This window comes from Adelges cooleyi, unplaced genomic scaffold (assembly GCF_023614345.1).
Source record: "Adelges cooleyi isolate 19-005CV unplaced genomic scaffold, UGA_ACOO_1.1 ACOO_flye_CR_arks_rails_tigmint_CR_PRNA_33, whole genome shotgun sequence".
In the NCBI taxonomy this organism is placed as follows: domain Eukaryota; kingdom Metazoa; phylum Arthropoda; class Insecta; order Hemiptera; family Adelgidae; genus Adelges; species Adelges cooleyi.
In genome coordinates, this window is record NW_026096002.1 from 728,683 (window position 1) to 752,147 (window position 23,465).

General features: G+C 29.2%; 1 protein-coding gene across 4 annotated transcripts in view; it reads right to left on the reverse strand.

Moving 5' to 3' along the window:
• The window catches only part of LOC126840012 (uncharacterized), a 160,604-nt gene that overhangs the window by 88,677 nt on the left and 48,462 nt on the right, over positions 1-23,465 (reverse strand). Inside the window, exon 1 of one of the 4 annotated variants that reach the window (XM_050575494.1) lies at positions 4,007-4,038. The exons of the other annotated variants lie outside the window; for them this stretch is intronic. The gene's annotated coding sequence lies outside the window, so the exon portion shown is untranslated. Of the gene's footprint in view, positions 1-4,006; positions 4,039-23,465 lie in introns of those variants that run through there. 4 annotated transcript variants of the gene reach the window in all.

Consider the following 23,465-nt stretch of genomic DNA (forward strand, 5'->3'; position numbering starts at 1 on the left):
ATAAATATATTTATAAATTTTTTACCAGACCCATAATATTTCCTAGATCGTTAAACTGATTTTTTTGTAAGGTAAAAATCTAACTTGAACGATACTTTATATATACAAAATTACAGATATTTCACTAATAGACAAAAATAAAAACAATTCTGTTAACTGTTTAAATTTTATTTTAACAATTAACCAAAAAACGAAAAACGAGGATGATAAAAATATTCTTTTTTGTATATGATCCCAAAAAAAAATCATCCTCTAGAAAGTTCTGATGACTTTTTCTAAATTAAAACGTATATCTAAGAGGTATTACAATTTTTAATTAATTTTAATCGTTTTTTGATTAATAAACACTAATATATTTTCCGTATGGTATAGGTACCATTTGAATTCAGTTAGGATTGAATTCAAACCAATAAACCGAATGGTCGACATCTTTATATAATATTAACCATTAGAGTATCTTTCAGATAAGTAAATACAGCGCGCTTTTCGAAAATTCTCTACCCGTTTATAATAATCCCTAACAAAAACCTAACAGTAAAAAAAGCCAAGTTTCAAACCCCCTTCCAAAAATTTCAACCTATCAAAGTAGTATATTTACATTACGGCCAAGTCTGCTGTTTCTTTAGTTCATAACCACACTTCACTCCTACTTTCATGAGCAACACTGCTACTGCTCTATTATTTGTATTGCTTAACACTTGGCCAGTTTGACTTGACGATGGTCTTTTGGCAGCAAGTAATGAAGAAACAATTACAGAACTCTTGTCACATTTAAAAGCAGAATTCGAGGTAAAAGTGAGTAATTTTGAACACTTTCTTAGCATGCAAATAAATCAATTACCCAATCGTCCATTATTTGAGCATCAATCGAATTATGCTTTAAATGTGATTAAAGAGTTTAACATGCATGAGGCAAAGGAGTTGTCTATACCTATTGATAAAACGAATACAATTGACCTAGATAAAGAATTAAAACAAACGGGTGATCAAATTCCATACCGACAAGCGGTCGGGTGCTTATTGTTTTTATCAACAGTAACGAGACCAGATGCAGCATATGCTGTTAGCTATGTTAGTCGTTCTTTATTAGAGCCAAAACAAGTACATTGGAGCATGGTAAAACCTATTTTGCGCTATTTAAAACGAACCAATAATTATGGGTTATGTTTGGATAGTACTAAACAGTTGTGTATGGAAACTTTTAGTGATGCGGAATTTGCAAATTGTGTCCAAACTAAGAGGTCAACATCAGGATATGTATTTAGACTTGAATCAACTGTCATTTCTTGGACAACAAACGGTAGCCTTATCAACCACAGAATCGGAGTACATAGCTGCTTGTGAAGCGATTAAGTCAATGATATAGTTAACTCATTTGATATAAAGTTTAATTTCATTAAAAGATATTCAAACAATTTTATTCATTGATAATCAAAGAGATTTACGTTTAGTGAAAAATCTGGAGTTTCATCGACGAACAAAACACATTCAGACGCGGTATCATTTCATTCGAGAGAAGTACGAGGAAGGTCTATTTCAACTACAAAATATTGACACGCAGATTCAGGTTACAGACATCCTAACTAAACCATTGCCAAAACAGAGGTTTAAGGGGTTACGGTTAACAATGGGAGTCAGTCAGTTGAAGGAGAAGGTGGACCTATAGATATTATTCATTGAGGTAGGGTGTTGAAATATTCAATAAATAATTTATATTACATTCTTCTTAAAATGTAAGTGTTCATTAATATTGTTTAGATAAACTTGTTTTCTTAATAAGTAAAATATAATGGCGTAGTTTATATAATCAGCCAATCAGTTGTTATTAAAAAAATTCGCGTGTAAATTGACGTCAATTGTAGTATTGCATTGTATACAATTTTTGTTCTAGAATATTCTTTTAGTTTTATATAAAAGGGAGATCCGGGGATATCTTATTTACTCATTTTTTTTATATTGTTTGTGTAAGCCAACTGTGTATAACAAGTCTTTATTTATTACTATACAACTTGTGTTAATTTTTATATTATCCAAATCCACTCCAACACTCAAATTCCAACAATTGTTAGCAACTTTATAATGATTTCTACCTTTTTAACAATAATTTATTTTCTACAAAGGTATTAAAATCGCATACTGAATAGATATATACATAAAACTGGAATGCTATTAATTAAGACCGTAGTCTAGTCATGGTAGCCTTAAATACCGGTATAGAGATTTGAACAGGATTTAATAAAGCAACATCATTTTTAAAATTTGCATATTTTGAATAAAGAAGTAACGAAAATCATTTTCGTCGCTTTTTTTTTGTTTGCATGAAGTAACTTGAGGCGGAAATCCATCTATGTCCAATACACTTGTTATGGCTTTTTTTTTTATTTTTGTAGTTTTGTTCAGTTGAATCATTATCATTTAAAAGTCAACTCTAGCTAAAAAAAAAATGTTCTGTAACTTCTATAACTGTGATCTCCACTCTAGCCCTTGGTTTGATACCAAATTAATCATGAAATTTCTATTCAATAGTTGGTACAGAAATAGAGGATTTTATTAATTATATACTAAGAAATATGCATTAAAAATAATGTATTATAATATTATGTAATATGACAACTGATTCGGTAGCAATAATTAAATTTTCATAATATAAAATATTGGCTATACTGTAACGGACTAAGCTCTCCAAGCACATGCGTGATTGACCTTCTGAAGTATTTGAGCTCGTGAGATCTATTATTTCTAGATAATCTAACCAAAGAGGCCTTTTTTTATGAATAAAGAGGAACTAATTGTTTAATCAACCGACTAGATATTTTATGCCAGTGGATACAAACTTATAAGGCAAGTAAGCCTACCTTTTATAATTATAAGATAATTATTATTATATAGAATGTCTGTAACAGAGTCCGCCGCCCACAACCAATCATTAAGTAAAGGCTATCAGTCTTTTACAAATTAAAATAGTGTTCATTAAATTCAGAAACAATGTTTTGCAATATTAGTTATAGGTATTAGGTGTATAGTTCATCAGATAATAATTAATAAACTGATAAGAAAAATATGAGTCGGCTAAAATACGGATCGAATAAAATATTTTTAGCCGATTTATTTTGTTCCAAAAATTGTTTTCAGCTACAATACTGTATTGTTAATTTATAGTTCAGTAGAAATACAGTACTGTTAGTTTGTGTTTCTGATCATTTATATTTCGGCGAAAATATTTTTTGGTAAAAAAACGGTTCTGCCGATTTATTTTTGGTTTTTTTACGTGCTCCCCAAATTTTTATAATTCGGGTTTAATTTTGTACTTTTGTTAATTGTTATTTTATAATTATTTTTATTTTATTTTGATGTAAAATAAACTAGTCTACAGTGTAGAAAATATCATTTTTCAAAAAGAAAATTGATATTTACCTTAAATATTAAACTAGTTTTTGCATGTTTTTAATTTTGAAAATTCTATTTGGCGATTAGAGAAAAATATTAAAAATAAAAAACTGTATACGTGTATTACGCTAGTTTTAGTTCTCTGCAAAGTGAAATTGTTTTCATTTTTTTAAAGTTTAAACTTTTCTTATTATTTATAACTTTTCTTATTAACTTTTCATCATTATAACTTAAAGTTATAATGGAAAATATTAATCATTTTACTAAATATTGAATTTTTGACTTGGGGTAAAAAATATATATATTTTTTTTATCTTGGTTGTATACGCAAGTCTACATTATCAGTGAGATATTATGAAAACGATTTTAAAAACTGCCCATTTTGAATACACATCCTTTAGTACAATTCAATCCAAATATCACAAAAAACCAAAGTCTATTATAGAATTCTCTCCAAAATGTGGATTGTGTAAAACGATTAAGAATCGATAAAAAAATAACTAGCAATAAAAAGTCATTATTGCTGATTTTAACACCATTACTTTTGACTCATTAGGTTAATGTCTTTTTTTTAATTTTACCGAAATTACAATTATTAGAGTTTAATAGAAATACTTACTTAAATTGTGGAGTTGGTAAGAGGTTCTAAGACGACAATCGACTTTGTCAGCTCTTAAAACTAAATGTTCTACTTGCGAATTATCGATGGGCTTATACATCAACCGGAAAACCAGAATCCTAATAGGTTTTTATAGTTTAACTGTATTCGTTTATTTAAACAAATGCTTAATATGCTTAGAATCGGTGTGGAGCTGAGAAGTTATTGTATTTACAATACCTTAATATTATGTGTTTTTTGTTTTGCCTGTACTCGCGGTATCATAACAAAAATCGAGAAACACACCAAAAACAATAACATATTTTTCAATAGAAATCTACAATACTTTATTTTATACTTTATTAAAAATAGTCTTTTATAGTAGATTGTGAGTTCATAAAAACGTTATAATGATAAAAAAATAGTCTTTTTAGTTCCAAAATTTTGTGGAATATTCTTTAAATATAATGCTACCAATAAATATTGATAAACTAAAAAAAAGATCATAAACTCGTTCCTCTCGAAGGCAAAGAAGGGATTGAGGTTTGAAAATTAGAATTGGATTGGACTAAACTGGTTTAAATGTACTATCTACAAATTCGCATAGAAGCGTTTAATTAAAAGAGATTTTATCTGATATCGTAACACAGTTTAACATTATTTTGAAAACTATGTGATCAATTTCATAAAATATATTATCTACTCCCAACAAACTGTATGTTCTACTAATAGTTTTTTATTTTATCGTTTTTAGATATAATAACTCCTGTAGACCTGTGTCTCCGTCCCTACTATGGCCCAATCCCACTGTACTGGGGTTATTGTTGTTATTTTTTCAACAATATCATAAATGCATCACATGTAATTAAAATTAATTTAGGTTGAAATTAGAGTTTAAATATTTGTATACAACACAATTTAAAGAGGTGAATGTTTTTGAGGTCATAACGTTGCTTTTTCTCTAAAATATCGTCAAACATAAAAGTTACAGCTTTTCAACACAACCATAAACCATTTAATTAATGGTGTATTTATTTATGGTTTACTTTCCAAATAATATATGTATTATTATGCTATAATTGTTAATTGTCGTGGCCATTTCAACATCCAAATTATTTGTATGAATTTAAACAATAATATTACACAACAATTGATAAAAATATCTAATTTTCACTTGTACTATATAAAAAGTATAGCACCCCCATGCTCTCAGATGGCGCCTTCAAATATTTATGTAAGCTTAGGACCTAGATAAAAATTATATTTAGAGAAGTTATGGGAAAGCGTTTGTAGAATGGTATTTTTCCAAAAACAGTGATATAAATTCAAGTGGCAAGGTCATAAGGACATACAATTTTATTTTACACTGGTACACCTAAAAAGATCTAGTTGCACCGCTGCAATCAAGTAAGATGTGATCATGGTTTCTCAAAGCTGAGATATGTTAAACCATACTTAGGAGCACCTCGTCATTTATTAGACAGTCGTAGGGTCATGTATATCGAGATAGGGTTTTTAAACGGTGTAGACTCGGATGAAATAATCGATAAGGTGGCTAATAAAAGTAAAATGGTATCAATATTGTTAATTTTTTTATATAAACTAGTTGATTTTTATTATTAAAAATGTTAACGTTTCTCATATTTATTTTTTAATTTTTATGTTAAGGGCTGTATTATAACGGAGCGAAGCGAGAAAATTTCAGGCGTCCCCTTTAAAATGTTTTCCTAAAAAACTACCTATCAGCTCCTTAAATTGGAGAGAGGGGGAGCTCTAGGAAACTTCAGGCCATTTAAAAACTCTTGAACTTCCTGAGAATTTTGTCAAATTTAAAAATGTTACCCAGAGCTATGCCTTTGTGATGTTTATCAAAAGTATAAAAAAATTGAATTTAACATATTTTTTTTTTTTTGCTAAAAATTAAATTTAGGTCGAATAGTATTCAGTGTTAAATTTTGGTTCTGTGTTAAGTTAGCCGTTGTTTTTGTGTTCAAGACTCAGCTATACCGTGCAGTGTACACAATCGCCCAATGTTTTCACTAGCTATGCTTAACAAAAAAATCCAATAACAAAATACGATGTAGGGATCGGTTGCGATCAACTGTATACATAAATTTATTTTTTATTTTTGTCTGTACTCACGATATCACCCAAGCCACTAAACTGATTTTTTCGTGTAGCAATTTTATAAAGCAGAAATCGTTTAAACAGAAAATAATATTAATAAAACACCCCCTTCCCTTCAAAAACCGAGAAACACATAAAAAAAAATTTACATATTTTTCAATATAATATTACAATGCTTTATACTTTTTTAAAATTAGTCTTGTTAGTTCCAAAATTCTGTGGAATATTCTTTTAACATAATGCTACCAATAAACATAGATAAACCAAAAAAGATATCATAAAGGGATTTAAGTCTGAAAAATAGAATCAGGTTTGCTTAAACTGGTTTGAACCTACTATCGACCGGTTTGCATAGAAGCGTTTAATGAACAGTGATTTTCACACTTAGCATGAACGTAGAATATTTATGTATTTTAAAGGGAGGACGGCCAAAGAAATATCTCTCCCACAAAATTTTCTTTAGCCGCCTTCCCTTGAAAATATATAAATGGTCTACGTTCATGCTAGGTGTGTATGTGAAAATAAATAGTTATCTTAAACTGGTTATCGACCAGTCAACAATTTTAGTATATTATTCTCAATTTAAAAAGTTAAACAAATATGTATGTGACCTTTTAAGTTTCAAAAATTGCCAGCAAAAAAAAAAAAGTTGGGATGAGGTAAAACCAAAAAATAATTGTGAAAAATTGAGGACACATTGTATAAAAAAAATATGAAAAAAATAATTTTAATTTCGTATTTAATGAGATATTGTGTAGTACACGATAAGTGGATCACGCTGTATCTATATATAGCTGAGGATGATAGTTCATATGCAGGATTTTTCCATGGTCTATATTTTATTTTTCTTCTAGTTTTCGATTATTTCGATATTTTATTCAAACACAATTAGTAGCCAGAGCAGTATGTTGAGAGCAGATAATACATTTTATGCAATTGTACACATTGTTTTCAACATTATGTTATATTGTGGTACGATGTCTGACTGATCAGCTAAATCTATATGTATAATAAAGCCAGTACAGTGGAATTGTGGCATAGTGGGGACGGGGAGGTTACAGTGATAAAATTACTTTCAAATAAACAATTCGATTTGAATCTGTGGTCAGTAGGTTCAAACCAAGCATAGTATAAACCAGCAAACTAAGAAAGTTGTATAAGTAAATGGTAGTAGTAAGTTAATTTTGGGTAGGGCAAAGGCACAAGACATATTCCTGTTCCAATATGTTTTCTTCAAGAGAAAGATGGTACTGATTTTTTTACTTTTCTTTTAGAATTTACTTCGAGTTCTGAATTTAATATACCAAATTTGCGGTTGGTAGTAGTGTTGTTGCAGACAATAACAATTATCAATTTAAGTGGAGATAGTCCATATAAATATTAACCATACTGAAAACAAATTATTAAAAAATTTAAATAAGTTTCTTAGATACTTAAATAATTATATGGTAAATAAACAAATATTACTATACACATATATTAGTTATAATTATACAAGTAAGTAAATAGTAGTGGTAAGTTTGTTGAGGGCAGGGAAAGAGCACAAGAGATATTTATGTTACAATGTGTTTCCTTCAAGCGAAAGATGATACTTGTTATTTTACTTTTTGTTTTGAATTTACTTCGAGTTCTTAGGCTATCTGAATTAATACATAGACCGGGTTTAATGTAACCGAAGAAAATCCACCTTAACATTATTGGTAGGCTTCTACACCCGTAAATTTTCTATCGATAACAACTCTAAATTAGTAGAGTATTACACATATCTGGATTTTTTATAAACCTATGTATTTTTCATGGATTATATGGATGGAAGTAATTTATATCTGGTGTTAAGTAAAAACAAGTTTATTTATTAATGCCCTTCAAGAAGCATATTATGATTAGTGTATTTAATTGGATAATTTGGTATCGCTTTTATAATAGTATTTGCTGGGTTTGGTTTTTGTTTTAACCGATAAATTTGAACACAAGAAGCTTCATATTTTTTTTAGTTTAAAACGAAAACACGATATTATTTGAACAATTCACATGTAAATATTTTTCTGGGTTACAACTTAGATTGTACTTTGACTAAGAGACCTCTGTCCCTCGGAATATGCCTTGTTATTTATAAGGTAGATTGATAAATCATTATAGCCGTACAAGAGTCGCAATTTACTAAGATAACAATTTATTAAGTTGTGTTTTCTGATTTATCAAGCTAGCTTCTAAATAACAAGGCATATTCCGAAGGGCAAAAACCTCCAATCTAAGTTGTAATACACGAGCAGAAAAATATTTTACACGTGCATTGTTCAAGTAATAACGTGTTTTCATGTTATACTACAAAAATTTGAAGGTTAACTGTGTACGAATTTATCGGTTTGAAAAAAACAAAAAGTAGGAAATTTTATACTATCAGCAACACAGTTTGTAAAAGCGATACCAAATTATCCAATTTAATATACCATACATAATATTATGCTTCTTGATGGTGTACTATCAATTAAGCTTGTTAGAACTTATCGCCAATTATATATTATTTCAAACCATGTACAAATACATAGTTTTAGAAAAATCCAGATATGTATAATGTTCTGATGGCTAAGGCTTAACTGATTTTGTCCTTGTAAAAAAAAAAAAAAATTAAAACCAGACTTTTAGTTGGACCTACTTTGTATTTTAGGAGGAGTTACTTATTTGTTTTAATTATTAGTCGATTGGATTAAATTAGTGTACCTGAAGACGGGGTGGATGGCTAGGCCGTATCTACACTTAAATACCCCTAAAGTCTCCATTGTATATTTGCTATATAGCCTGAGGAGCTTAACAGGCGATCGTACCTTTAAACAACTTAACTCTCAATTGTGCAACGAAACGAAAACAGGTTTATTAAATAAGTAAAACTATTTACATATATATTACTCCTTTACCTGGATCCTAAAGCGTTCTCTGTAGTTAGTCCAGGTAATGGCGGAGTTGAACGGACACACGAGTACGGGTAAAATTAAAACAAATATAAAATAATAGGGTAACGTGAAATAATAAGTAATGGCTTTAGAATAATTAGGTCTTGGTCCGAAGATAGTAGTAAATCAACTAACTGGGCATCGGTGCCCCTGGCATTGTCCCGTATTACATTACCTATAATGGCTTACATGCTAATCGGGGTAAACTGCTAATAATGCATACTTCGTGTCGAGTTTTAACGGGTGGCAAAATGTAACCGTTACAGCTGCTTCTCCCTAAATGAGGTCTGACCTCAGACCTAAGTTATACAAATGAAAATGGGTACTAAGAAAATTAAATAAGATATGTACAAATACCCTAAAAATAAAATGTCTTATAGATTGGTTTAAATTAATTATGATATAAAGGAGGGCCCACTGTAGTCTTATTTTGACCTTTGGTTAATTTCGACGATCATCCATCCCTTATCTTGTCGTTTTTATTGAAAAACTTGAAAGGACATCGCTCGACGAAAACATCCAACCTAGATTTTCGTCTTTTTTGAAAAGACTTGTAGGTCAACCCTCTGTAAAATGGCTAGTGGTTTTCACGAGGTCTTAATAAGCTACTAGTGGTTGTCATATTCTTATTTCACATGAAAAGGTATAATGGGAGAAGCATCGGCTACATTATATTGTTATGGTTTAAAATATTTTGAGTTAAGATGGCTAAGTTACGCATACAAGAAAACTCAAAACAACTATAAAAGAAAAATGCATTGTTTGTTTATCTCACAATATTTATGTGTATTTACTTTAATCCTAATGATAATGATGAAAAACTTTGCTAAAAATAATTTATCATAAAAATAATAATATTACTTCATTTAGCTCATACAAAATAAAACAATAATAATAGTAACATAAAATAGATTTCATAAAATGTTTATAAAAGAAACAGAAAAGAAGACTAACAGAGAAACGCTTAGTAGTCGAAAAAATATCGGACACAGGGTAATTCACGCAACGATAAAAAAACAATAATACCTTTGACCTTTAAAAAAGATGAAATCGCTTATCTTGCGCGTTAGATTAAGTCAGTAAGTCAAGTTATATTTATTTTTTTAAATATTTATACATAATTTGTCGTGAAAACGACAGTTTTAATTATAATAGTAATGAATTATTTATTGATCAGTGTACCATTTGGGTGCCTGCAACTCATATAGTTATTAAAACATGTGCCGTACAACAATAACTAACAATAACGTAAACAATGTTTATCTCACAATATATATGTGTAATTACGTTAATCCTAATGATAATGATGACAGAGTTGCTAAAAATAATTTGTCATATACATTCACTATCTTAAGTGCTGCTAATCTGCGTGCTTAAACAAAAATACTTCATTTAACTTATACAAAATAAAACAATAATAATAGTAAGATAAAATACATTTTATCAAATGTTTATACAAGAAACAAAAATGAAGACTAAAGTTAAAACGTTTCATTAAATTGTCATTAAAAAAAAAAAAAATACGCTGTGTAGAGCGACACTAATTTGATAATTAACCAATATAAATATCGGTGATCAGCCAAAAAAACCATAATGCCAAATAGTTCAAGTAAAAATGGACGCAGTTAATCCGAACTGACCTCAAAATAAATAGCTCAAAGAGCCTAACAGATGTAGTGCACTACTTTTTTTTTCTACGAAAATCGATCCGCTCTAATAGAAACAAACTTGGCTACTCTTTGCTCTAGCATATCGTTATAATCAATTCCTAATTCTAACTTGTCTTGTATAAATGTGGCGGCAATAAACTGATGATAGCGGTAAAAATAGCAGAAGAATGGCGATGTTAAAATATATAATTTTACCTAAATCGCATCGTATAAAGTGTGTAAATGAAATTTGATTTAAATATCTAAAAAAATAATTTGAGCACCGCATTAAATATTTACGTTTGGCCAGCGTATTTATCAGCTTCAAAAAAGCGGCAATCGCTACTAGACACCCGGGCCCTGGGTGCTACAAGCCCATTCGTGAGAGAGATACGCTTTGTGTCCAGTTTAACAAAGGTCTAAAAAAGTAATGTAGAAAAGATTTTCTACACCTAAACCTCTAGTACTCTACATCTACTTAACAAGCGATTAATCCTTGTATTCGAAATTCGAATAAACCACTTTATTTAAATATTACTATCCAATACCCTCGTAAATAAAAACTTAAAATTACTCATACTTGTCCTTTACATTTATTTATATTTTCTAGTCCTTTACCTTCTAATATCAATATTATCGTGCTAATGAATCGACCTATCCTGTAACTACCATATGAAGCAAGAAAATCTATCTACTTTTGTTCATTATATTGCTTCATCTCGTCAAATCGGAGCTGGTACCATGTAATACGACCGCTCCCGACTCACGGAAAAATAGGAGCACCTACATAAAAATAAAATTATTTTTGGGCTTACATATGTTCCTATAATATATTTTTATTCCTAACAATCGAGCAGCGTTTATAACCCATACGTGGATACTTCTATATCTTTAATTTACATACCAACAGAATAAAATTATAGTGTTAAATAACAATAATCTAGTGAAAAAATAACTAAATAATAGCATGTTTGCAAATATAATCGTAATTAATAATATGTTTATGTTAAGCAAAATCTAATTTTTGCAATTGTATAGCTTATTTATATAAAAAAAAAATCCTTATTTTTTGTACCTGTGTCACAAATCGACAATATACACTTATATGATACAAGCATACATATATGTAGGATATAATATATGTATATAAAAAAAAACATATATATTCGAGTAATTTATAACCATTGCATCGGTAAACGGGAAGATTTTGCTGACGCTGTTATTATAATGTCTGGTACATTGGAGTTCATTTAAAATGAACATTGCGATTTATAATTCCGTTAGAAAAATATAGTATTATTGTTCAAACAAGTAAAATGTTTACTTAAATCTTTTAAGTTCCCTGGCCATATTAGCATGGTTAGAATGATAATCATAATTATAAATTGTAATAATTGATCAAAGCAATGAGGAAACGGAGAGGTCACAGGTCTACAAGATTAATTATAAGTAAAAGTGATAAAGATTGAATAAAATCGCTTCAAATAAAACGGTTTTTCCGGCAATTAAAAAAAACTGTAGTGCCGAATTTTTCACCCGCTTAATATGTTATGGATACATATGAGTTCCAACTACTGGCAAATTTTTCAAACCCAAAAGTTTTAAAATTACGGCTAAAAACCCTTCGAAAAAACAAAAAAACTTGTACCCCCCCTAGGGGGGCGTGGAAAATGGGTATATTTTGAATTTGACAAAACTGACGTGCGCGGGCCATAACAAATAAAATATTTCTCTATACATTTCAACTCGATCCGACTCTTTTTCTCGATTCTATAGCCAGTAAAAGTTCAAACTTAAAAACTCGTACGGTTTTTTTTTGTTTTTTCAACTTTCGTCTGTGAAGACCTTAACTTTTTCAACTTTTACCCCCCCAAGTACAAACTAGACAAAAATTTGTGATTTATAGAGTTGCTATTCAAAGGAATTGGTCTAGTATTAAAAAAGTTACAAGTGTATACAACAGCGAAAAAAAAAGCCCACATCAGAGTAAAACCAATACCTTCTCGTCTTTGCATCGAAGCTAAAATCCTTATTTTTTTGTACCTGTGTCTTACAAATCGACAATATACACTTATATGATACAAGCATACATATATGTAGGATATAATATATGTATATAAAAAAAAACATATATATTCGAGTAATTTATAACCATTGCATCGGTAAACGGGAAGATTTTGCTGACGCTGTTATTATAATGTCTGGTACATTGGAGTTCATTTAAAATGAACATTGCGATTTATAATTCCGTTAGAAAAATATAGTATTATTGTTCAAACAAGTAAAATGTTTACTTAAATCTTTTAAGTTCCCTGGCCATATTAGCATGGTTAGAATGATAATCATAATTATAAATTGTAATAATTGATCAGCTAATTTAATTCAAAAGAATGAAGTCCACACGATTTATTAAACATCGCTAAGTTGTTTAATCTAACATTAATTAAATTTAATATTATAAGGTAAATATTTGCTAATTACTGGCTTTATATATTTGTAAGGAGTTAACATCAATTTAACTATACATAGTATTAACAATAAGTAAATGACACAAAAAAAGAATTAAAAGTTAAAATACTCAAATTCTAAAAAAAAAAAAACAAATACAGTTAGTCTATAAAAATTTTGAAATAGACATTTTTTTTCGTTTTAAAATATTATGTAGGATTAGTTTTCGTACCCTGCATTGTTCTTATTTCAGTCACAATGAAGTCAAACCAATACCATTGTGGTTGACCAGCGAGACATTTTTTTCCTCAACTGGCTATACAATATAAATAATTTATTCTACACTGTTTTACTTAGCCACTCCACATTAGAACTTAATTTAGATAATATTATCTATAACATCCAATCCCTATTTAATAACCATTAAGATGAATTTCCTATCAGAAATATAAACGATGAACCTGTCACCCAAATTTGCACAGTCATTTAAAAATGGTAAAAATATAAGGAAAAGATTTAGAAGCAGTAATAAATAGTTAGAATAGATTAGAAAAAAAATACAACTTTACTTATTCGGTAATTATTTATTTTTTTGGTAGACATGACATGTTACAGAAATAATAACAGAATAAGGATGCCAGTGTTTTTCTGATATTAGGTTAGTGTGTGGGTGCAGTTTGATGATGTCCGTGTTGTAAGTAATCCTCGAGTGTTAATGTTAACTTCGTTTATGTACAATACTGGAGATTGTGTACTAAAGTATAATCCTAGCAAATGACACTTTAGTTTTAAAGAGGCATTATCATCTACAACCTGCACAGATTCACCTAAACAATTACAATTTTTTTTTAAATTTGCTAATATTAGCTTACTAGTTAACTACTTTTGTTTATGGTGTAGGATAAAACTATCTGATTTGTCAATACGAAGTCATAAAAAAAATACAATAAGCATGGTGTCGTATTGAACAGCCATGATATTTGTATTACACGAAAGTACGTGTTAGTAGCTATAATTTATTTAGGTAATTGTTAAAATCTAAAATAAGTTGTATCCTTGTCCTATTAAATAATCTCTATACATATATATATATATATATATATATATATATATATATGTTATAACTTGGATCTTTAGGGTTATACATGAATAATAACAAGATGATTTATACTTTGATTATACAAACACATTTATTAATACTAAGTAAGTTAAAAAGGTTTTTACTTTGCATAACGTACAACACACACACATATTTTACTGAGAACAGTGTATATAAAAAAAAAAAAATAAGATAAAATGATATCACACACATACATCTTTAGTGTGGACAACATAAAAATATTTAACAATAAAATATCGTGCTATCATAACACTTCCCTTAAGTAAAAAAAAAAATATATATAAACGTAATAACAAAATATTTACAATGTAATAAAACTAGTACTAAAACAGTTTGTAACATAAAAAATAATAATGTGGTCTGCAACAATATGTGTACATGATACAGTTTGTAGTTATAATAATTAAGCATATCTAAGAGGCATTTGAATCGTTCTTTTGGGCCTGGGAATGTTGAGAGTATCTGTATTTGATATAGGTACATTGGAGGCAGGCGAGTTTGGGATGGTCTCAGATTTTACAATATTTTCTAAATGTAACGGTACGATTTGGTCAACATGTCTTGTCCAAATTAAGTCTTCCTGGAGTGTTTTTACGTTATATCGTCTAGTGCCTATACTTTCTACCACTATTGCTTTTGCCCATTTTTTGCCTAGTGAACTTTAATCCCAAACTAAAACAATTTGATCATCCTCAATTTCAACTGAACGTTTTCCACTCTGTTCAATCTATTGTTTTTGATTGGTTTATACAACGCTGGAGGTATCGGGATATAATAAGTCAAAAATGAAACGTACAGGCCTACCTAAAAGATATTTGCTGGTGTTTTGTTAGTTGGAGTGTGAGGTGTATTTCTATACTGAAATAAGAATTCATTTAACTCAACTGATAGGTCATAGTTAGGTTTGGGGCATTTGATCCTTTTGATAAAGTTTTTTAATATATTTATCGCACTCTCAGCCTAACCATTAGTTTTGGGGTGGTATGGGGCCCCAACAAAATGGATAATATTTCTCCGTTATAAAAACTTTTCAAATGCTTCATTTTTGAAGCATTTGGCGCCATCAGAAGCTAAGGATTTTGGGAGACCAAATCTAGCAAAAATTTCAGTTAGTTTCTTAATAACAGTTTGGGTAGTAAGATAACTAACTTGAAATACCTCAAGCCATTTAGAGGTTGCATCTACAATTACAAAGAAGTGCGATCCGAAAATTGGACCTAAGAAATCAATATGGAGCCTAGTCCATGGTTTCTGTGGCCAAGGGTATGGACTCAAAGAAGACTTGGGTGGATTTGGGCGGTTCAAGAGACAAGCTTCACAGTTTTTTGTGATATTTTCAATTTCGGAATCCATGAGAGGCCACCATAAATAAGATCTAGCCAAGTTTTTCATTTTAGTAGTTCCTTGATGGGAGCTGTGTAATTGTTCAATCATATTTGCCCTGTACTTGTACGGTATTATAACCCTATAACCCCATAAAAGATCGTTTTGCTCGACCGAAAGCTCGTTTTTTCTATTAAAATATAGAATGATATTTTTTTCTATTATTGTATATATTATTCATTTAACATATATATATATATATATATTAATAGCGTTCCAAAACCATACAGCTCCATAGTAATTTTTTTTCCTAATATACGACGTCTGATTATATTTTTTAAAGACCAAACAACCAATTCTCTTCTCTTGTTAGCAAGGTTTTTCAATGTTTCCCGAACTATGACAATAACTATTAAAATACCGTGTTGAGGAGACATAATTAAGATAAATAATATATTGTTCGCTAATAATTGTGATACAACTAACTTTTTGAACAACCACATATTATTGTTGAACCTCAACAAATGTACTCTTTCTATACTTCAAATCCCAAAGAATTTATTACACATTAACATAGTAGTCTCATTTTCTGTCCCTCTTTCCTCAACAAAAATTGAATTTATTACAATTGTTTTTTGACATAACATTTTTTTTTTTTTGCTTAGTATAGGCCATTAAGGCCCTTTGCCGCAACTTCCACCATTCTCTATCCTTTGCCGTCTCTTCCGGATTCTCTACTCCTAACAACCTTAATTCTTGATGTACATGGTCACTCTATCGTTGTCTCGGTCGTCCAAGGGGTCTCTTTTTGTTTGGTTTCCATGAGGTTATTTTATTTAATATTTTTCCTTCAGCACGCCAGACATGTCCTGCCCATCCGATTCTTTTGCTTTTCATTACTGCTACCATGTCCGGTTGGTTGTATAGTTCATGTAAGTCATCATTAGTTCTTTGCTCATACTCATTGGGTTCCTCATTCTTTTTGGGGCCAAATATTTATCTTAGTATTTTCCTTTCAAATATTGCTAGCTTTTTTTCCTCCGTTTTTGTTGACGGCCATACCTCACATGCGTACAAAGCAATAGACCTGACAAGTACTTAATACATTGTTATTTTCGACTTTTTTGAGAGGATTCTAGATTTAAAGAGTGGTCTTAGCATTCCAAAACATCTATTAGCTGCAGTTATTCTTCTTTGTACTTCATTGTGTCCACCATTGATTGTGTCCAAACCTACTCCAAGGTATTTAAAAGTTTCTACTTTTTCAAATCTCATTTGTCCTACTAGTAATTCTGTTTGGTTATGAATTCTACGTGATAATATCATGTATTTTGTTTTAATTTCATTGATTATTAATCCCATATCCTTAAAATGTGTTAATAATATCATCTGCGTATGCTACTATAGTTACTTCTGTATTTTCCTGGATTTTAACACCTGTGTTGAATTCTAGGACAGCTCTTACTACATATTCTAGTGCTATATTAAATAGCATAGGAGATAGTGCATCACCTTGTCTTAAATCATTTTCTACATTGAATTCTTCTGACATTTGCTGATTGTATCTAATCCTACATTTCGAATTTGTAGTGTAGGTTTGTATTAATTTTACCATTTTCTCCGGGATTCCAAATTTCATCATTACAGCCCACAAGGATTTTTTTTTAACGATGAACAATACAACAAATAACAAGGATGGTAAAAACCTATTTTTTATATAGTATTTATAAATAGCTTTAAAATGTGTATACAAGTATCAAACAATCAGTAAATTATAAATGCATTTTAGAAAATCAACAAAGAAAGTAGATGTTTCCTACATTTAAGCATTAAAATATTATTTTTTTATATTAAATATAGGCATTTATTTTTTTGACCGCACCTACGCTTTTAATAATATAGAAATCATTATTTGCAAATTTCTGTAATCCAATTAAAATTTTTTTTGTGGTTTTATAATCAATTTTTTTTCATTTGGAAAAAACTGACTAATATTTTTCTTAATAATTAAGTCAAAGTAAAAAAATATTTGTTTTTTATTTTGAAATTTTATTTTTAACGATAAAAAAAAAATTAAAATTAAATTGTACACGTATATGAATTTAGTTCCCTACAAAGTTTTTTTTTATCTTTGTACTGTTCAAACTTTTTGCATGATTGAAAGTCTAAATTATTTTGATGAATGTTTCTTCTTTGACTTGGTACGGACAAAAATTTTTTTTAAAATTCTATTAATCTTGGTTGTGTATGTATAAGAGATCTACTTTTGTGAGATATTATGAAAACGATCTTAAAAACTATCATTTTTCAATACACATCCTTAAGTACACTTCAAGCAAAATAACGAACAAAACCAAAAAGAACTATAGAATTCTTTCCAAAATATGAATTTTGTAAAATGATGATTAAGAATGGATAAAAAAATAACTTGAAATAAAAAATCATTGTTACTGTTTTTTAACACTAAATAATTAATCATTTAAGAGTTTAATAGAAATACTTACTTAAATTGTAGAGTTGGTAAGAGGTTGTTGGACAACAATCGGCTTGTTCAGCTTTTGAAACTAAATGCACTGATTGCGACTTATGATTGCGTTTATACTTTGACCAGAAAAAAAGAGTTCTAATAGGCTTTTGTAGTGTAACTATGATAATTTATTTATACAACAGATTCAATTTTTTTTTAGCGATTTATCATGTAAGCGGAGTTTAGATTATTTTATTCTTAACACTACTCCTAAGTAACTATGATTTTACAAAAACTGTTTCAACGGTTACAATTACTAAAATTCGAATAACGTAAATTATATAATGATGTTTTATAATTAATTAGAATTTACTAATCATTTCCTGCAATAAATTATAATAAAGTGCCTTATGTTATGTCGGAAATTGTTCAGACTTAAACGCCAAAACAGTTCACGAAATTGACATAATTTTTGATTATAATGTACATTGGTGCATTTTTAGATAAAACGTGTGCACAATAAGTAAAGAGATGAACAAAAAATATTATGTACTTACAAAAAATTGTATTATTTGGAATATGTTATTGACAAAATCAGCCGACGGTTCATTTTCCGTCAGCTTAAGTTTATGAAAATGTTTTACAATTTCTGATTTTTTAACGTATATAGAGATAATAATAAGATAAATTACAGTATATTATGTAATGAACAGAATACAGATGCCAGTGTTTAACTAACGCCTAGCAACCCAACTCATCTCAAAATTAGCTCGGGGTGTGATTGGAACTTTTTGACGTTCAAGTAGTAACAGTCTCTCAAGTGATTCCGCATCATCGGTCCTGTACATCTTTATGGCTTCATTTTTATCCGTTAAGATACAAGTACTGGTAGTTGTGTTAATTTGAATTTCTTTTATGTATGATTGTGAATCTTGTGAGCTCAAGTATAATCCTAGCAAACGACACTTCGGTAATAAAGAGGCATTATTCTCTACAGCTTGCACAGATCCTGATCAAAAATTAAAACATTTTTTTTTAAATTTACTAATATTCGCTTATTTGTTAATACGATGTGATAAAAAAATAATACAATAATTTTTATAATATATAGAGTAGCGGTTCTTTACCCACGGTCGGAAACCGTGACAACTTATACATGTCTGGTCAATTGTTCACATATCTTATCAGTAGAATACACTTTGGACAAATTTTTTTCCAACCTAACATTCCCATATTATATTATATTAGCATGCCCAAAAAAGTGCGTATATTATATAATATATGTATGCATTTTTCATAAATCTATAGTATTTTAAACTGATTAAATTATTATCTTGTATTATTACTCTTATGTCTTTATAGAAGTACAACAAAATGATAATGATAATGTGATAATATTATCGTTGTAATATAATCATACTTTATAATGCAAATAGGGGTTTAGATAATGTACAGTCTACTGATAAGACATTTGAACGAATGACGGTGATACTAGGTGACGTTTGTTTCCGAGCAAGTAGATAAAGAATCGATTATTCACATAATATAAAAAAAAGTTTTTCAGCCGAGTCTGCAACCACGAAAGAGCATTTTCATGTCTCGTTGAAGTACCGAATAAATTTAGATAAGTTGTGAAATTATAATTAAAAAAAAAAAAATTACATGGAGCTTCCAGTTACAGCTAAGCCAAGGAGATTAAAAAATTATGTACATTTAAGTTTCTGGCTAAAATTGTAATGTTTATTATCTGGCTAAAAGTAAATTAACATAGAGAATTAAACTATTTCGAATTTATTAACTAGTTCTAATTTGAACGTTGAACGTACAGCATATCTCAAATCTCTTATCTTCTATATCTTACCCCTATCCCCTACCCACTATCTTCTGTCCCAATCACTAACCCCCATTCCCACCCCTATGTCCTGTCCCCAACCCAAACCCTATCCCACCTTTACCCCTTATCTCCTACCCCTATTTACATCTCCAACCCATCTCCGTGTGGTAACGCTCTTTTGGTAATGCTTTTTTCGTTACGCTTTTTTTCGGTTATTTGCCAAAGCTAATTCAACCCCTTTCCCATTCCCACCTCATCATCAACTCCATTTCTTTTTTGGTAACCCTTTTTTCGGTTATGTGCCAGAGCTAAGACATGAAAATGTCAAAAAGTGGAGCGAACGTTATTTATGTCTGATTATCAAAAACAGTATCACCGATAGGGGTCAATATAATTATTAATAGCAGATAAACCAACAAATATTGATTTTAAATTCAAATCTTTATAAAGTCATAGCAAACGAACAGATAGTTGAAAATTATAAACTTAAACGCTAAAATTGTTTTAAAAATGTTGTCTACAGATTTATAAAATTAAAAACATACGTTTTCATTTAAAAAACCAAATGCTATATGCTTGTTTAACATACAAGGGTTGAAGATAAGAATATTCTAAAAATTGGAAAATTTAGTAAAATATGTACCTAAAAGTTTAGAAAAAAAAAATTCTCAAAATATTCATATTTTCCGAGAAAAGGAGTGTCCTACGTTAGTTGGATCACTCTGTATATATTTATATATAAATTATAGAGCCGCAAGGGCACTCTCCTAGGGTGAAGGGTTTAACGACCCCACGTACCCTAGTTGCGTTGGGCCCCCCATTAATGGAGTTTTAGAGCGGGGCTAATCTCCCTACCCTTTAAAAAAAAATCTTTAATTTTAGAAAAACAAAAGTTGCTTCGGAACGTGGAGCTTACGGATTTATGTATTGGAACGTGGACATGCTATCAATGTATAGGACTGCAACTTTGACGACAATCATATCGTGTCTTAATTGAAACAAATTGGATATAACGGTAGTTCCAGATTAAGTTGGGACAGATCTGGTAGTATAGGTCACAAGGAAATACAATTTTTTACAGCGGCGGAGAAAAACATGAAAGGGAAGTAGGCTTTGTTATAAAAGGCCAAAGTTTTACCAAGTGTTGTCAAGTTTTAACCAATTAGTAATAGAATATGGTATGTGGAGTTTAAATGCAGATGGTTTGGCATGGGAAAAAAAAGAATACAACTCATCAAAAATAGTAAAAAGAATAACGTGCGAATATTTGTTGAAAAAGCAGATGAAGTTAAATAAGGATTTAAACGTAAATCATCAATGATTAGATGAAAAAATGGAACGTTATTAACCGAAAACGGAAAAATAGCAGACGAGTTAAAAAAATATTTAATGCCCTGTTAAACCAACATAGTGAAAATACTATTATAGAAGAATGCGACTCAGTAGACCAAAACATAGAACCATCAAGAACAGAGGTAGAAGTTGGTTTGAAAATGCTCAAAAACGGAAAGGCGGCTGGAGAGGATGAAATTATTTTTTAATGCCTCAAAAAAGGAGGACAACAATTAACTAATCAGATACACAATTTGATTATTAAAGTATCGGAACATGATTAAATACCATACCCATGGCTTATATCTGTTTTATGTCCAGTTTATAAAAAAGTAGACCCTATGGATTGTACAAATTATAGGGGAATCTCGATCTTGTCCTGTCTTAAATTCTACTCAGGCAAGTAGTTGTTGAAGCAATGGGCCCAAATGGCCTATAAAACGCATCGAAGAAGAAGAATACTTATATATATATGTATAAAAATATTTGACGGTATTCAAAAACCATACAACTTAATATAACAATATTTACCTAGTAAACGACGTCGAATTATACTTTGTAAAGTTTTAAAAACGATTTTTCTTCTCCTATTTGTAAAGGAAATCAGTTCATCGGTATCTATGAAAATGATTATTAAATGACCCGTGTTGCGAATAAATCATAAAAATAAACAATATTTTAGTCGCTATTTATACATAATTGTTGCATTGCATTTGAAAGAATTGTGGTATAAATAACTTTTTGTACAACCACTTATAAGCGTCGATACTCAACAAATCTATTCTTTGTATACTTGGAATTCAAAGAATGTAATTTACATCAATAGTGTAGCCAACTTTAGGTTGATGAGGTGAAATAATATTCATTTTTCTATTTAATTTACAATCATATCGTTCAAAATATCACCTTAAATTGTTACTAAGTCTCACTCTCCCTCCCTCTTTCCTCGAAAAAATTCGAATTTTTTAAAATTGTTATAATATGATATACAAAATAAATAAATCAAATCACATATGAAGCAATTATCAACTCTAAATAGAGGCTGTTTACTATCAAAAAAATCGTAATTACGTCTTCCATATGCTTCTAATGTAATTTCTGTAACAAATACATTTAAATATTATTAAGCAGTTAATAAATCCATATACATATCATTCACTCTATAACTGAAACTAAGAAGACCAGTTTTAATAAATGCAAAATATTATTTTATATTCTATAATGATAAAAATAAATTGTTTTAATTCTTATTCAAATGTTTTTTAATAGCTTAAATATTAAACATAATATGTAGCAATTTGACTTTAAGTTATAAACCGTAACTACAAAAATATGTAACTATTTTTTTTAAATTTTATATTTACCTGTTATTTCTTTTATGTCATCTAGCATTATTTCGAGGAAACGATTGGCTCCTAAAACAAAAGAAACTTTAATATACATTCGTATTTTTTATGATTGAAACCGATATGTCATATTAGTATTTTTCAATTGGTACATATGACTATTCTCAAAGTATTTCTTAATTAATTAATATTAAATATAAAATGGGGGTTTTACTTTGTATAGTTATTAGAGCTGCTTCTTCTAAAATTTAAACAAAAATCTTGTGTGAATAAAGAATAAAAAAACTGTTGTGTAGAAACGCTTCCATAAAGTGCAAAAAACATTTATTACCCTCTGAATTTTCGATAAGTGCCCTTTTCTCTGAAATTGACAACACATAAATCAATTATATTACGTTTAATTTGCTATTCTATTATAAACATTAAGACGAATTTCAAGGTAGAAAAATCATGTGTATTAGTAACTTGGATAAAATATACTCTACTGTATATTCAATACGATAAAATTCTCTTTCGAATATTCAATTGGAATGAAATATTAGACATTTTTTTATAAAATTCAACAAAAATTGTTACCCGGTACAGCGATCAAAAAATTAATTTTGCCTGAAATTAACATTATATAGATTAATGATATTGCATTGGATTTGGTATAGTAAATTATTACATTTTATAATTATAAATGAAAAGACGAGGTCAAATTAGAAACAAATTATATTATATAGACTAGGGAGTCCTTATAAAATGTAATGACTGAATTGATGCAGTTTTTGGGATGAGAATAAAATATATTTATCTGACGAGGTTGCTAGATCTAACATCAGTATTTTTTCATAAAGCCTTTATTTAGATTTCGGTGAAAAATATAATAATTATGACACTT